Here is an 18,882-nt window from a genome sequence, read left to right as displayed (position 1 = left end):
GCCTGAACATGGAAGCAGAATATGAAATATTTTGTTTTTTAACAAAAAAATATATTTTAATGAGAAGATAAATAACCATACAAAATCAAATGAATCTAAGAGTAAGAGCCATTTTAGTTTTGATACACCCCAGGATCTGCTCACATCCACAAGCAGTAAGAATGCATTTGAATTGTAGTTAATGCCCTTTTAACAACATTGTGAAAACAGGTACATGCCTGCAACAGACTTTGTGGGTGGTTTGTACATTATTGATGCAGTCAGCTTACAGCTTTCTAATATACATAGAGTATGAATACATTTCTGGATACTTTTCTAAGACTTTATCTGAGAAATAAGATTCATTGTTTTTGTGTTTGCATGGAATTATATCCATTCTTTAAATTATGTATTTGAAAATTAAATAATTTAAAGGAATCTAACTATTCATTTAACCCACTAAAGGCCTTTGACATGAATACCAACATGGCTTCAGTCAGCATGCATCTTCTGATAGTGCAATATGTTTGACTTTATGTTGTCAATTAGAATTCCACTTTCTTCCTACGTTGATACAATTAGGTTACCACAGAGACTTCATTATAGCCACAGGCAGGACAGCAGCTGAGGTATACAATTTTCTCCATATGATGCCAGTACTACTAAACAGTTATTGGAACAATTGTCTGGAAGAGAACAATAAATGGCACTATCATAAACACTGTTTTCTCATAATGATAGTATGCTGAAAGGAAAGTGCATGAAGATAAACTGAAGTTAGATGTTGCCATAAATATTATCGCCTAATGTAAACTGTACTCACTGGATTTATGTTTCTAGTTTTTGAAATAGCTATGACCATGTATTTGATCAAACTAGATCTAAAACTCTTAAATAATGCAGAGGAAGGCCCTGTGTTAAGATTAAATGCAATGGTTCTTAAAACATTAATCATTAGTGGTAGGGCCTGTCAGAAAAGATGGGCATGAACGGCAGGTCTGCACTTAGATTCACTGCTCTGAACTCTCCCACTCCCAGGACTGCATCCTAAATACATTTATTAATCCAGTTCAGAAGGGGAATAACATTCCAGGCCTCCTTTTTCGATAAGAGTTCCCAATATCTTCATTGGGAGGACATTTGTTTCATTTATTTTTGTTTCATAGGGGGTCGCACTAGCAAGGAAGTGCGACCTTAGCACCTCCTTGCTAATGCGACCTCGCCGCGGCTGCCAGTTATGGAGACTGACGGCGGTAAACTCGGCGTCGTTCTTCATAACTCGGCGGTCTGCCGAGATATTTTTTTTTAAAGTAAAAAAAAAAAAAAAAGTACAGAAAAGCATTTTTTTTTCTGCTTTTCTGTACTTCTTTTACCTGCATTCAGCTATTAACGCCTACTCCCCCACTGCTCCAGGCAGGCGTTAATATCTGAGAGCAAAATGTGCGTCCGAGACGTACACTTTTTTTTTTGAATGCGGAGTGAATGAGTAATAGCCTCATTCACATGCATTTGCATGTGATGAGCGCTATAGCATTCACTCCACGGACACGGGTTAAATAGGCGCTAATCCCCCTATTGCATTAGGGGGTGGATTAGCGCCCATTTAACCCACGTACAAGTGCGGGTTTTACAGGCTGAGCGCACTGTATTGCAATGGCCCCTTTGTGAGGTATGCAAATATCCTGACAGTCTCATTAATCCCACATATCCTGTCCAGTCATTCATACCTCATCTCACACATGCATGTATTTATTTATGAAAATAAGACATTTAGCTCACTTATATCAGAACAATCTAAACAGCATAGCTGAATGTCTTATGAGTACTCCACATTAACTAACTTGGGTTATCCACACATTTTGATTGTTGGGTGTGTGTTTATTCTATATCATTTGTTTTTACCATGTTTTACTATATGCCATATGACATGCAGTGTGCCTGCACAGAGCTGAAAACACAGTAAATTAGAAGGGCTTCCTATCACAATGCTCTCTTTCTAAAAGTGGGTGAAAGATGGGGAAAGCATGCACACATATCCCTGTATCAACATCCATCAATCATGCTCACAGGCAACATATCATATACAAAAGGACAGAGGATGTCAAAGTGAAACAATAAATGTATTTTTACTAAAAAAAATTAATTATTTCTTTAACTCTTCTTTGAACCCTTCCATGGGTACTGCCTCATGCAGTGCTGGTGACACTATTGTAATATTTGGTAGGGATTTGAGTTTTCCTTCTTCTCCAGTTTGGTGTTGCATTCTTCCTCATGATAGTCATTTATCCAGAGAGCCAGAATGAACTGCTGGAGCGAACAGAGTAAAAATATGAATGAATGCTTGAATGATAAAACTGAAATTCTTCAAATTCAAAATAAGACATGGGCCAATAGATATAGCTCCATCTTCAAAAAGTCACATCTTGAATACTCCCTGGTAAACTCCAGGGTATGCATGCATAAATGCACTGGGTTCAAACCTAGACTCGATAACTCAAATACTTTTGAGAGACTGATGAATGGTCAGTGTATTCAGAAGAAAAAAGTGGGAGCAGAAATGAAAATAATAGGTAGATACAGTAAAAATATATATATGATGCAATTCGGCAATTTTCAAATGCCATGCCTAGCTTGAAGTTCCACAAGTATATTCTACCCATGAACTTGAAAGCTCATTTTCAAAGGGATATTCCTTTTGGTGTTTCACTTTGAAACTCTGTGATCAGCAGGCAATGTGGGTACTTCTGCACATGCATCATTTCCACCTACCTTGAATCAAATGCAAAATGTGTGTGGAGATTTAAAAATTAAATTTCTACACATATTTTCCCTGCCCCAACCTAACCCTACCTTCATTTCCCGGAAGGTAAAAGTATGCACATTGTGAAACAGCATGCATAATTTTATCCACTCTTAGAGGGAGGCAATTATTTTGTATGCATTTGTTTCACAGGTAAATATGTTCATTCACATAAAAACATTTGAAATGTCCCTTATATCTATTAAGAATACAAGGATGGTATCTAAAATACGTAGATAAATATTACAACAATTAGTAAGACATCTTGTAGCCACACTGAGACATGCCGTTTACGGTAAACAAACAATCCCTTGCACATCCCTTTTATACAACACAAGAAGCACAAAATGGACACAACACATTCGCACAAGAACAAAGGATAGAAATACAGACAGTGACCATGAAGTAGAAGAAAGCAAGATCATTAATACATACAACAAAAAAAATCAGCACAGCATCTGTCACACCAGCATGGTGCATAGCTAGACACATCGCATGAAAGCAAACTTATAAACAGACACAAGTCAACATGCAGGACGTGTAGACACATTAAAATTGAAATACAGAGAGAGTAGCCATTGAAGATTTACTTTGGTTGGCCTCCTGCCCCTTATATCCGTCTGGTCCCTCCATGAGCCAATTGGACATCATGGAATTCATGAACTCCCCCACTGTTTGTGGAATCTGCTTTGTGATATTTTGTTGCTAAATGTGGAATATAAAATGGAATTCAATGAACTGTAAGCATGAGGGAGGGCCCCTCCTATAAACTCTAGCCCAGTAGTATAATGTTAATGAGACCCGTGTTAGTCTGGAAAACAAAATTGAGAAAACAGACTCTTCAACAATGAGTGACAATGTAAAACTGTGCACAAACAATGATGTGCCAAGAAAGGGATATTTAAATTTATAAGATGACCAACAAGAGTAATTATTGTGATCCTAATACTTGCTTAGTTAAACTAGCTTGAGGATGGGTGGTGATCTGGCAGATATGGTGACAGTGACAGCATCCCTGGCACTCATCTTAATTCTTATTCAATCAATGAACATGAGCACATAGTGGCTGCTTTTTTTAAATATATTTCCTAGTATTAATACAAAAGGAATTCATGAAGATGAAAAACTACATTAGCAATTGTTCCCAAATTCACCATAAAAGAGTAGTGAGATTTCAATCAATGAATCCATTCACTAAGGGGCCGATTTTAAAAGTGTTGTTTGTGCAAAAATGACCACATACACCAGCCTCATACGAACAGCACACATGTTAAGAAACTGCAGATACACACATGTATCAGTAATAAATAGCAGGGCATGTGAATTCTGGGACGGGACCAAGACTATTTTTTTTTTTAAGATTTCTATATTCTTCTTTTTGGCACTTCAAAGCGATTACAATCATTTATTGCAGGTAGTTCCCTATTCCCAGAGGGCTTACAATCTAATTTTGTACCTGAGGCAACAGAGGATAAAGTGACTTGCCCAAGGTTACAAGGAATGACAGCAGGATTTAAACCCCAGTTTGTAGCCTGCTGCTCTAACTACTAGGATCTACGCCTCCATAAGTCCACATTTTAAAAAAGCTGACCATGACGCATTTCAGCTTGCTATCTGCATACATTTATTGTTGGTCCTGATGAGGACCAAGGCTGGAGATCTCAAGTTTAGGGCATTTGGCACTGTGTGAGGGTTCAGAATCAAGTAGGATGAAGAACCAGAGGGGTCTGAAGACCTTAATATGATCTGGGCAAACTGAGGGAGGGTATTGCTGTCCACCCGGCCAGAATGAACTAACAGACAATGAAATGCTAAAAGAAATTAGAGAAGCTAACAAAATGAGTAATAATGGGTGATTTCAATTTCCCCAGTATTGACCGGGTAAATGTTACATTCAGGACATTCTAGAGAAGTAAAGTTCTTAGATTAAATAAATGACTGCTTCATGAGCAGGTGGTACAAGAACCAACAAGAATGGGAAAATATTTTAGATCTAGTCCTTAGAGCAACATATAATTTGGCACAAAAAATAACAGTGTTGGAGCCACTTTGCAATAGTGATCACAACATGATCAAATTTGACTTAATAACTGGAGGGAGGACTCTAAAGAAATCTACTGCAATGACATTTAACTTTCAAAAAGGTGACTATGCAAAAATGAGGAATATGGTTAGGGAAAAACTGAAAGGAGCAATTACAAAACTTAAAAGTTTAACACAGGCATGGAGTTGTTTAAAAATACCATCTTGAAAGCCCAGATCAGATGTATTCCACGCATTAGAAAAGGTGGAAGGAAGGCTAAATGACTACTGGTATGGTTAAAATGGGAGGTAAGAGAAGCTATAATACCTAAAAGTACATCTTTCAAGAAATAGAACAAGAATCCAAATGAAGAAAACAGGAACAGCATATTTATTTATTTTATTTAAAAACTTTTCTATACCGTCGTTTAGTGATATACCATCATAACGGTTTACAAATAGGCACATAAATAAATTTGAAATAGATTTTACTTTAAACAGTGGGTGCCAAAGTTGTTCAGATATATGATTCAAAATATTATAAGCTATATGTAGTGTGTATTGAAGTTCCCTTAATAGGCTATCCATATATGCGATAAGCATAAGCACTGGCAAATCAGATGCAAAACATTAATAAGGAAAGCAAAGAAAGAATCTAAATAGAAGCTTGCCATGGAAGGATAAATGCATAATAAAAACCTTTTAGGTATATTAAAGGTAAAAAGCCTGCAAGCCTGGTTGGACCATTAGCATATCAAGGGGTAAAAGGGGTACTTATGAATGACAAAGCCATAGCAGAGAGACTAAATGAATTCTTTGCTTTGGTATTCACTGAGCAAGATGTAAGAGATATAATCTCCAAAACACTGCCGCCTGGAAACTAACACCCACAAACGTGACCACATCACCCCAGTACTCCAACACCTTCACTGGCTTCCAGTCACTGCAAGAATAACTTACAAAACTCTCACACTAGTCCACAAAGACCTCCACAGCCAAAATATGCACTGGCTAAATGAACACATTACATTTCACAGCACAAACAGACCTACAAGACAGCAACACAGAGCAACACTGCATATCCCCTCACCCAAAGACTCTAAGCTCAGCTCCACTAAAGCTGGGGCACTATCATTAGCTGACCCCGCCTTGTGGAACAAACTCCCCCCTTCACTACTACAAGAATCATGCCCCCAAAAATTCAAACAAGACCTGAAAACATGCCTCTCCAAACAATCATTCTCTTAACAACACACCTCCCTCCCTTGACACCCCCTCCCCACCGTCCCTCATGACATTCTTGTAAATAGTGATTCTCCTGTAAAATTAACATCTTGTAAATAATGATTTTGTTAAGCCTCATATTCTACACTCTATGCCTTACTATGTGTAAAATGTTGAAAATTACCCTTTATTTACAACAGTTCATTGTTATACTGTAAAGCGCTTGTTGCTGAATTTTGTTTAATGTGAACTGATGAGATGTTCCCAACGTTCATCGGTATATAAAAACTTCTAAATAAATAAATAAAATAATAAATAGCAAATATGCGGAGTAAACAGCACACACACACACATATAGTTGAATATGAAAGGCAAAGGGATGTGTGGCACAAAATGTTAATCACTGTTCAATACATTAATCCCCGTTTTATTTGATCAAAGACAACAGGAGGGACACTTAAGGCACAAATACTTTTATTTGTTCATAGTAGCCCCGACACTGCCCTGTTTCATACCAAGGCTGCATCAGCGAGATCGGCAAGCATTCATGTTCTCTCAAGGAAACTCAAAAACGGTGAGCCTTCAAAAAAGGTGAATTTCGCAAGAAAGCATAATTCAAAAAACATATGACCAATGCTTTCAGTGAACAAATTATAAAGCAGGAAACTTCTCATATAATCCAAACAGAAAAATCGTCGTGTAATAGGAACTCACTATTTTGAAGGTACAGAATAAATTATCTTCATCTAAGCTGAGGATAAGCAGTTATTCTCTTTTAGTGGCAAGCAAACAAAATCTAAGCAAACGTCAGTGTATCCTTAAAGCATTCAACTCAGCAGTGGATTATACCAGAAGTTTCCTGCTTTATGTTAGGATTCGTAGGTTAGTGGACCCTTGGCCTGAGGTGAGAGATGGTACCGCCCATGGGGAGGAGCCCCAATGAAGCTCACCATTGGGAGGTGAGGTCTGCAAAATAGATGATACAGCGAGGAGATGAACTGGGGGAGCTGGCAAAGGATGGCGTCAAAATGCTCCCAAAGTGGGGAAGCCCTTGCCAGGGCCTTCCCTTCAAGGCGTGAGAGGATGAATATGATCTTGGTTGCTGCATATAGCATTGGTTTATGAAGCCTCGGCAAAGGCGCGGATTCCCACTGAAACAGGGTAGAGCCGGGAGGGCCAATGGTGCCCGTGAGGGCAGGGTTTGGGCCCCCCCAATTGGCCATGACAGAATCTTCTAACTGAGAATGTAGTTTCTCCACAGAAGAAGCTAACGCTTCCAGGATCGTTGTTGTTCTCGGACACGAGGTGCTAGGCCGGGGATGGCCTGTAAGTCAGGATACTCCACCGTCCATGGCCTTGGCAACCTGTTGCGCTGGAGGTGGCCTGGTGCAGGATTGGTACAGCCCTCTGGTCAGACCCAGAGAGCACCTGCCACCAGGAGGCGGAGCACAGGAGGAGACAAAGGCTAGCTGGAGCTTCGCCAATAATAGCCCAGGGCTTCCGCAGGTTGAGCCCTTGAGTACCCGGGCCGCCTGGACTTAGGTGGGCCTTGCAGGGTCTCCTGGAGAGGAAGCGAAGAGGTGTGCCCACCACAAACAAGGGTGCACGGTCAGTGTCCAAACAGGATGGTTAGATGGTCATGGAAGGTCAGAAGAGAGTGTCCAAGTGGAAAGCGAGGATCAAGGCTAGAGTATCAGTCCAGAATGGTCAAAGCAAGGGTCAGTACAAGTTGTCAGTCCGGGCATAGTCAGGTCAGGCGAAGGTCAAGTTCCAGGTAGCGATCAGACATGGTCAAAGGACAGGCAGAGGTCGGATCCAGGTAGCGGTCAGACGTGGTCAGTGGACAGGCAGAAGACAGTTCCAGGTAGCGGTCAGATGTGGTCATTGGACAGGCAGAGGTCGGTTCCAGGCAGTGGTCAGACATGGTCAAGAACAGACAATGGTCAGTACGGTGAGATCAGTCTGGAGGGTACTACCAGGGAATGAGGAGATGCTGGAACAAGGAGACACTGGAACAGTAGGGGTGTGCATTCGTTTTGAACTTAAATGGAAAACGCAACTTATTTTTTTTTTTTAACTTAAAAAAAAGATGAGGCTTAAACGATCGGATTTCCAACTTATTCAACATAGCTATGTTGAATACGTTGGAAATCGCGATTGTTGATCTAAATAAAAATTTAAACCCCTCACCCTCCTTAATCCCCCCCCCAAGACTTACCAAAGCTGGCCAAAAGTTCCGTGAGGGTCCGGGAGCAGACGCGTGGGGAATCACGTGACGTCCGCGTCACGTCGGAGTGACGCGGCGTCATGTGATTCCCCTCGGGTTCGCTCCCGGACCCCTCGTTGGGCTCAAAAGGAACTTTTGGCCAGCTTGGGGGGGGGCTCCTGACCCCCCCAAGCTGGCCAAAAGTGCCTTTTGGGCCCAACGAGGGGTCAGGGAGCGAACCCGAGGGGAATCACGTGACGCCGCGTCACTCTGACGTGGCGCCGATGTCACGTGATTCCCCTCGGGTTCGCTCCCGGACCCCTCGTTGGGCTCAAAAGGAACTTTTGGCCAGCTTGAGGGGGCCGTTCCGGACCGCCGCCGTTCTGGACCACCGACAGATCCCCAGGTAATTTAAAGCATTTGGGGGGGGGGGGTTCGGGAGGGTGGGGGATTTAATTTAAAGGGTCGGGGTGGGTTTTAGGGGGGTTTAGTGTGCCGGCTCACGATTTTAACGATTTTTCACAATAGTTTACACACCCAAACGGCAACAATACGATTCCCTCCCCCTCCCAGCCGAAATCGATCGTTAAGACGATCGAGGACACGATTCACATCTCTAATAATGGATACTATTGTTCAGAATAAATCTAACCCCAGCGGTCCTTGTCACTGCCAAGGAAGTCCTCTGTTGGGGAAGAAGACCATGCTCTCCACTTGGCTTTTTATTACTAACAAAAATCACAGAGTCCAGTGATAGTGTTCAAAATAAGTTTACTTGAGTTTAGCAATCAATCCAAACCAAGATAGAAAAAATTAGAAATAGCATCAACAGAATCAGTACAAAAAATTCCATAGTCCTTTTAGCCATGGTAAACCTCCTGGAGGTAGTATCCTCATTCCTGTACCAGCATCCTCTACCAAGATCTCTTCCCTCTATACCCCACCATTCACAAGGTCTTGAAAAATGGTGTCCATCCTCTTGTTCAAACATAGCTTTTTGAGATCAAGTATTTCCAAAGTCACTATCCCAAACTCAAAATCTCAAAATCTTCATCCCTTGCTGTTTTCTGGTAGCAAAAAAAAAAAAAGATATGGAATCCCAGCCCTTCGAGATACTGGGGGTTTGCTCTTCTCTCAGGATACTGGTCCACACTCCTAAAGTACAAAAAAATCTTCCAAATTCCATCTATTCTACTCCCTTGATTACTCCTCTTGGGAAGAGCCAGTGACCCAGATCACATGCTCTGTGGGACATTTATTTCCCTCAGACACATTCCACAAAAAGGTGAATATAAGACAAGGGTTTTGCATTTTTACATTTGTATTCTGCACTTGTAGTATAATACTTCAATTTTTGTTATGTTCTATTGTTACCTGTTCTCTCTAATTTTTTCTAATTACCTTTGTTCTATAGTTTTGATGTAAAGCACTGTTGCTAACGTTCATGCTACCTGGAAACTGATATGATGTTACCCTACGAATGTCTGTATAAAAAAAACCCTTAACTAAATAAATACATAAATAAATAAAATAAGGGTTAGTATTCAAAAATGTAAAAGCTCTCTTTCTGATGGACAATATAGGGAACCATGTGAGTTTCTGGCAAAGCCAAGTCAAAAGAAGAACAAGATATTTTGGGTGGGAAAGAACCTGTGATTTTCCATTGTTTGAACAGTTATGGAAAATGTTGATTGTTTGAATCTGCAGTCCTGCTAAGTGTCCTCTGGATTACATTTAGTGTGATATGGGTTCAATGGAATGTGGTTTCGCAGGTATTTTAAGACAACACATATTAAGGGTTATTGATGTGGTTGGCCTCTTAAGAGTAAAGGGAGGACATGATTGGTGGGAATGTGGCCAGGGAAGGTATAGATTCTAGGTCAAATTGGTGGGATTTGCCATTTCTAGGTTGGAGTTTGGGAAGAGAGGGATCTCCAGAATGTAAAGTCTTAGAGTAGATAGCCTGTGGGATGGGGGAGCTCGGAGATCCCTCTAGTATGGAGTGGGCCCTGGAAAGACTTTCTCCCTCAGGGTCCAAGATGAGGCAGGGTCCCATCACCGAGGCAAAGTCATGATACTGGGGCCTATTCCAAAGTGGGGTCCTGTCGCTAAGGGCTAGGGCCAATGCCAGACCCACTTCAAGGCCAGGTCCCATTACCATGGCCCAGACCTAGGCTTAGGTCTGACACCAGGGCCTGGCCAGAGGCCTGATACTATTACTGAGGCACAGCCTTAGGCCCAGACCCAATGAAGTGGCCCAGTTTAGGGTGGATTCCTATCATAGAGGCCTGAGCCTAGGCCCAACCTGAGGCATAAGCCTAGGCCAAGGCCTGATGTCACAGCTTGATCCAAAGCCTGCACCCATTGTCAAGGCCTATTCCTGACACTAGGGCTTGAACCTAGGCCCATAAATGAATCCCTGGCCCATCCCAAGGCCAGGTCCTGCTCTGAGGCCTTGGCCCAGGCTCAAGGCAGAGTCCCATCACCAAGGCCTAGGATAAGGCCTCCTGAAATCTTCTTTATTCTTTCTTCACTGAAAAATGATGCTGTCCCCCACACATTGGACGAGTGGATAGATCCATATTAATTTATGTCCATACATTTCAATGGCTATGCAACAAAATAGTGCCATCTGCTCAGGAGAAAGGCTCCAGAGTGGCATCACTGTATAACATTCTTTGGTTGTACAGCATTATTTTTTGGTGAAGAAAGAAGATATCAGAAGTCCTGGTCTGCATTTTTGGGCAATGGGACCTGACTCAGGCTAGGCCTCAGTGTCAGAACTGAGCTTAAGCCCAGGGCATCTGTGACAGGACCCAGTGTCAGGCCATGCCCTACAGTTGGCCTGGGCTTAAGCCTGGGCCTTGGTGGCAGGAACCAGCCTTTGGTCTGGCCCTAGCTCTGGACTTTGGCTATGGGACCCAGCCCCAGGCAGGGACCTGGAATCTTGCTTGGACCTAGTTCCTGTTCTCAGCAATGGAACCCTGCCTCAGGCTAGGCCCTGGTGGTGGGCCTAGACCTCAGAAATGGGAGGTCTGGTCAAGAGGCACATTTTTTTTTTTTAATATATGAATAGGAAAATGCCTCAAAATTACTGGATATTTTCATTGGAGGCTATTTTTAGTTCATTTATTTCAGAACAAACATAAAATGACCTATTTTTTGCCTTTTATACATTTGTTTCAAATGATTTGAATGAACATCCCTAGTACCTTGATGCTTGCTGGAAAATCCCAAAAGACTAAAGTTTGGAGTTTGGTTAAGTCTGTGAATGATGTGATTTTGTTTGTGAAACATTGATAAGGCAGGGGAAAGGAATTTGAAAAGAAACTTTTGCTGTAGAAGCAAAAACTCATGAAACCTTTTTCTACATCATCTGAAACAGAAAACCTGTGAGAAAGTTCATTGGACTGTTAGATAACTGAGGGGTAAAGAGGGTACTTAAGTAAGACAAAGCCATAGTGGAAAGACTAAATAAATTATTTGCTTCATTGTTTGCTGAGGAGGATATTTGAGAGATACCCAGCTTGAAATGGTATTTAATGTTGATGATTCAGAGGAACTGAAGCATCACAGAAAACCTGGAAGATGCAAAAGAGCAAATTGACAAACTAAAGAGTAGCAAATCACCTAGACCAGATGGTTTACACCCCATAGTTCTGAAAAAAACTCAAAATTGAAATTACAGACATATTCCTAGTATCTCTACCATCTGATTTAAGGCTCGAGTATAATTTTTAGACATTTAAGATGATATAAAATCCTGGCTATTTCGTCAGGCATTCGGTGAGCAATCATGAAACCTTAAAGTCCAAAAGACTATCAGGTTATCCTTCAGTCACTTTTTTATTTTAATTTCAAAGTTCTTTATTTGTTTTATGATTTATTTTATTGTTTATTCTATTGTATATGTTATATAATATTTTTATTTGATATTTTAACTGTGTACGAGATTGTATGATGATATATTTTTAATGACACTACTATTTATGTATTTAAAGTTTGTGAACCGTTATAATGTCCCATGAATATCGGTATATTAAATAAATAAATAAATAAATAAATATTTATGCCAGCTCTAATCAAGAAATAGGGGCACCATGGTCATGGAGGGGAGGAGAGGCATTACTATCCCTGTATCAGCCAGGAAAAAGTATTCTGCCCCATTTCTAACAGAGTCCACTTCATATTCTGCATTACCCACATTTTTGAACCCGCAAAATAAATTAGAGAGACTGATCCTCACCAAATGACAGAACCTCACAATATTTTATGAACCTTGTTGGTGGGTTTGCAAAGAAAAATATATTTCTCCTTAGTACAGGGTAATACAGAATCTCACATTTTCCTGCTCAGTAAGGATAAAAGTCCAGATCAGATCACAATTTAAATTCATGTATAATACCTCAACTGGTCTATCAGATATTATGCAGTATTTGATTTGATTCTGATTCAGTTTTTCATCTCTAAATTTTCTAAAACATATGTTGTATTTTAACGGCCTAGAAAGTTATAGGTATTGAAATATCACATATTAAACATTGTGCACTCTAGACTGGTACTAATGCTATGTTGTATTGATTTGCACCAGGATCAGTATTTTAACATTCAATGCCAAAATAATGTGTATGTACTATTTATGCAATGTACTGTAAGGCAGAAAGAAAGATGAAGGAACAGTTCTTCCTATAGATGAAAACTAGGTAAGAAATGCAACTAAACATTAACCTAATCGAGCAGGTAGGTCGGGTAAATTAATCCCAGACTTTACAAAGCATATCTCATTTTAGCATAGGGAAATCTTTTTAAAGGCCAGGAAAAAAGTTTGTAAACTTTTAGTTCTTCATAAAATATCATAGCACTGTTTTGATAATTTAGTTCAATTAAATTGAATTGCAGTTTACATCTTTAAAATTCTATTTTAAATCCAGACAATGGTCATGAGCATAATGAATTTGGTGGCTGTATTTCAATGAGCAATGCACATTATTAGGTAAACATGTATCAAATGTTGCCTGTCATAAATGTTTCTAGGCTGAGGCAAGACCGACTACAATTTTGAGATAAGTGAATATTGCAACAGTATCCACGTGATCATTTCAGCAACAATTGCACAGTGGACAGTGAGCACTACAAAAGTTTGCATTCCAACACTGGGGTACCTAATGATTTTTAAAGCCTACACATAGGCTTCACAGTCACGATAGCTGTATTTTTTTACAGCATCGTATGAAGGTACACTCAGATTATTGACATCCATATAACAGGTCTCTTTTTGAATTCATAAATGTTTCTTAAGCATATTCTTGGAATGCTTAATGACCCGTGCATAGTTAAACCCTATAATTTGTATCTTCTTGATAAGTCAATGCAATAACCTGTGCATAAAAGCTGTGCACTGAAACTCAGCACACAATTTCTTAATGCACAGGTTAAATGTTTTTAAACTACAGATGCAGTATGCTAATGCTGTGCTAATGAATTGGGAGTTAAAATGTGAGGATACCCAGTTAAAATGTGGTTTAAGCACAGGCTAAAAATATATTTTAACTTGGAGTGGGGAAGCATCAGCTTCTGGCTTGCACTGTCCTATGGTGGCAGTTCCCTATTCTGAGTGTGCGTGCATTCTGGGGTTTTTCACTCTAGGTGGAGGAAGAGAACTGCCGATCTCCATGACAGCTGCTGGCAGAGGTCTGCTCAACACAGGGCCTGCAACTGCTATAATCTGTTTTTGGACCCATTTGCTTATTTTATTGAGTGGCTGCTTAAAGGAGCTGTAACACATTTCATTGGAGTGCTTATCTCTCAACATATCTCATGCAGTTTCTCATTCCATCTTGCTTCGAAATGAAAAAGGCCACTTTTTTTTCTTTTTCTGTAAATTGTGTCAAGTATTTTCCTTTTCTTTCATCAAATCCATTCCTGCAGCCATCCCCTAGCATACGGACATCATGGCACAGTGGTGTAAGTACTTTAGAACTGGAAACTTTACACACCTCAGAGGTGGAGTAAAATTTCCAGTGTTAAGAAAATCAGAGTTAAAGCCAGTGCACCTCCCTTCATCAGGGTGTGGTTAATGTCCTCATTTGCATGGGATTTCCATGTGGGGGTCCTAAGACAAACTCATTTTTAAATGCACATTTTGTAAACATAAAACTCCTTCCTGCATCAGAAGTAAGGTTTACATGCACAAAATGTTTGTTCAAGTGTGCGTGAAACCATGCATTCTGTGTACCTTATTACATCAGCCTGCAAAGGTTAGAGATCCTAATGAACCCTGGAAGATCACCCTTTGTCTTATTCTAACAATATTGATAAAGCTGTAAAGAGTTGCATTTCAGTGCTGTTGCTCCTTCTGGCACTGATCAGGATTTTTCTCATAATTTATAACTCAAACTAGAGTTATCACAAGCAAACTAAGGTCTAGATTCATCAAAAAGCTATAAATATAGCAAAAATAGTGGCCATGATAAAAAAAAAAGGGGGGGACATGATAGGGAGGGAGAGAGAGAGAGAATAGAAAGAGAGAGAATACCTCTGAAGACAGCAATATGTAACTTTGCTATTTTATACCACTATAAGATGGGGCACAGAGCCAAATACAGATATCCCCAGTTGGGGATACAGGGAACTTTAACAACTTATCTCAGTATTTGGAAAGTTCTGGACTTGAAATATCTGAAAGAACTGTACTTTTTGTTTCTCTGTTTTCAGAGTATGATAGAGCCATGATAATGAAACACTACTTTAAAGCAATTAATACAACATATTTGGGTGGATTAATCCGTATTTTCCCTGACCTTTCCAGGGTTACACAACTACGCAGAAAATTATTTATAACTATGCGCCCTGAAGTTATAGCTCTTGGTGCAAATTTTCTTCTACGTTACCCTGCAAGATGCGTAGTAAAGTACTCTGGGAACACTTATGTTTTCTTTAACCCAGAACAGTTAAGGGGCTTCATAGATGCCAGAAAGGAACCCCCTATAACCTAAAAAGATCTGGTTCTAATTTATAAATGAATGGGATGTTAGCAGAGTGCTAGTTTAAATTTTTTCTTATTTATTCCTTTTCTTTTTTCTGTTCCTTTCCCATGTTACTTAGAAAAAAGGGGATAAATATTTTCGTTTAAAAATAATTGTATATTACAATTAATGTGGTGTAATATTTTTTTCTTATGATTCATCCTCCTGTTTGAATGCAAAGGGCTCTTTGTGTATAAGTTGTAAAATTGAATAAATAAATAAAAAAAAAAAAAAAAAAAAAAAGATGGGGCACTTTTAACTCAGGGTGGGGTTTGGGAGGTGAGGTAGGTTTGGGGGGGTGCAGTTTTATATACACAGTCAAAGGTACAAACAGCAAAGTTGGCATCACTGAAGATTTTCTGTCATTTGGAGTGATATTAGATAAAAGAGAAGTTGATTGCACAATGTACTCTCTACCTAGCTTGATTGTCTGTGGATAAAATACATTATGCACAAATGTGTCCTTGTTCAAAATTGCGCACCTGTTATGTGAATAGATTTATGCATAAGAACATAAGAACTTGCCATACCAGGTCAGACCGAGGATCCATGAAGCCCAGCATCCTGTTTCCAGGATACAAGCACCTGACAAGTACCCAAACATTAGATAGATCCCATGCTACTGATGCTGGTAATAAGCAGTGGATATTTCCTAAGACAACTTGATAAATAGCTGTTTATGGACTTCTGCTCCAGAAAACTTGTCCAAAACCTTTTAAAACTCAGAAAAGCTAACTGCCTTCAACATATCCTCTCACAACAAATTCCAGAGTTTAATTATGTGCTAAGTGAAAATGATTTTACTTCAATTTGTTTTAAATGTGCCTCCTGCTAACTTCATGGCATGCCCCCTAAACCTTGTAGATTCTAAAAGAGTGTACAACCAACTTACATTAACTTGTTCCAGTCCTCTCATAATTGTATAGACCTCCATCATAGCAGCTGTCTCTTCTCCTGTTGAACAGCCCTAACCTCTTTAGTCTTTCTTCATAGTGGAGCCGTTTAATCCCCTTTATCATTTTGGTCACCCTTCTCTGTACCTTCTCCAGTGCATCTTTTTTGAGATTCAGTGACCAGAACTGAACACAGTAGTTAAATTGCGGTCTCATTATGGAATGATATAGAGGCATTATGGCATTCTCCATTTTATTCACCATTGCCTTCCATATAATTCATAACATTCTATTTGATTTTTTTAACTGCCACAGCTCACTCAGCCAGAAATTTCAATGTTTCGTCTAGTAAGATGCCTAGATCTTTCTCATGGGTGGTAACTAACATGAAACCTAACATCATGCAAATACATCATGGGTTATTTTTCACCATATGCATCTCCTTGCACTTCTCCACATTAAATTTTATCTGCCATTTGGACGCCCAATCTTAGAAACATAGAAACATGGCATAAGAACATAAGAAAATAAGAACATAAGAACATGCCATACTGGGTCAGATCAAGGGTCCATCAAGCCCAGTATCCTGTTTCCAATAGTGGCCAATCCAGGCCATAAGAACCTGGCAATTACCCAAAAACTAAGGGGCAGATTTTAAAACTTGCGCGCACGGGCTACATTTGTGCGCACTACCCGGCACGCACAAATGTACGCCTGATTTTATAACATGCACGTGCATCCGGGGTTGGCGCATGCAAGAGGGTGCACACTAGTGCACCTTGCGTGCGCTGAGCCCTAGGGGATCCCCGATGGCTTTCCCCATTCCCTCTGAGGCCGCTCTGAAATTGGAGTGGCCTCGGAGGGAATATTCCTTCTGCTCCCCCCACCTTCCCCTCCCTTCCCCTACCTAACCCACCCCCCAGCCCTATCTAAACCCCCCTAACCTTAATTTCAGAAGTTGTGCCTGCCTCTGGGCAGGCGTAGGTTGCGTGCGCTGGCCGAGTGATGGCGTGCGATCCCCTGGCACAGCTGCTGTCCCAGAGGCCTCGGTCCCACCCCGCCCTGTCCCCACCCCGCTCCTTTCATAATGCCCCAGGACATACACGCATCCAGGGGCCTGTGCACGTCATCGGGTCTATGCAAAATCCTAAAGATTTATGAGCGTAACCCTTTTAAAATCCGCCCCTAAGTCTATTCTATGTTACTGTTGCTAGTAATAGCAGTGGCTATTTTCTAAGTCAGCTTAATTAATAGCAAGTAATGGACTTCTCCTCCAAGAACTTATCCAGGTCTTTTTGAAACCTAGCTACACTAACTGCACTAACCACTTCCTCTGGCAAGAAATTCCAGTGTTTAATTGTGCGTTGAGTGAAAAAGAACTTTCTCCAATTAGTTTTAAATGTGCCACATGCTTACTTCATGGAGTGCCCCCTAGTCTTTCTATTATCTGAAAAAGTAAATACATTTACCCATTCTAGACTAGAGATGTGAAACGGAACCGGAATTGGTTCGGATTCCGGTTCTGATTCACATTGTGTTTTTTTTTTTTTGTCTGGCCCGATCGCGGTTTTGTTTATCGGCTGCGACAGAGCCGATAAACAAAAAACCCACCCCAACCCTTTAAAATGAATCCCTTAGCTTCCCCCACCCTCCCGACCCCCCAAAAAACATTTTACAGGTACCTGGTGGTCCAGTGGGGATCCCGGGAGCGATCTCCCGCTCTCGGGCTGTCGGCTGCCACTAATAAAAATGGCGCTGATGGCCTTTGCCCTTACCATGTGACAGGGTATCGGTGCCATTGGCCGGCCCCTGTTACATGGAGGGAGCACTGGATGGCCAGCGCCATCTTTAAAAATGGATGCGCACCAGGTTGTAGGCTCCACGAAGGTCGAGCTTGGTGAATACCTTTGCTCCCTGTAACCGATCAAGGAAAACCAATAGACGAACCAGAGTCAGGAACCAGAAAGACAGTCCGAGGGCTAGGCAAGGCTGAGACTGGAATGGAGGCTGGTCAGGAGCGGAGGCTGGATCAGGAACGTTAGCTGGATCAGGAATGGAAGCTGGATCAAGAATGGAAGCTGGATCAAGGTTGGAGCAGGAATGGAAGCTGGATCAAGGCTGGAGCAGGAACGGCAACTGGATATTCGCACAGGAGTGAACCTCGTGGCAAGGCTATCTCTTGGAGCAAGGCCTGGGTTTAAATACCCTGCCGGAGTCTGACGTCACTCTGGGGGCCGGCCGAGGTTTCCTGAGCCTGCAGCTTTAAAAGCTGCCTCTTCACGCGCGCACGCATCCGGTGGGCAGGGCCAAGTCCCGAATCTCGATGGCATCTCCCTCGTGGAGACGCTGTAGCAGTGAGAACATAAGAACATAAGAAATTGCCATGCTGGGACAGACCAAGGGTCCATCAAGCCCAGCATCCTGTTTCCAACAGAGGCCAAAAACCAGGCCACAAGAACCTGGCAATTACGCAAACACTAAGAAGAACCCATGCTACTGATGCAATTAATAGCAGTGGCTATTCCCTAAGTATAATTGATTAATAGCCATTAATGGACTTCTCCTCCAAGAACTTATCCAAACCTTTTTTGAACCCAGCTACACTAACTGCACTAACTACCTTCTCTGGCAACAAATTCCAGAGCATTATTGTACGTTGAGTGAAAAAGAATTTTCTCCGATTAGTCTTAAATGTGTTACTTGCTAACTTCATGGAATGCCCCCTAGTCCTTC

Source organism: Rhinatrema bivittatum, chromosome 1 (assembly GCF_901001135.1).
Source record: "Rhinatrema bivittatum chromosome 1, aRhiBiv1.1, whole genome shotgun sequence".
NCBI lineage: Eukaryota > Metazoa > Chordata > Amphibia > Gymnophiona > Rhinatrematidae > Rhinatrema > Rhinatrema bivittatum.
Note: the sequence above shows the minus strand (reverse complement) of the source record.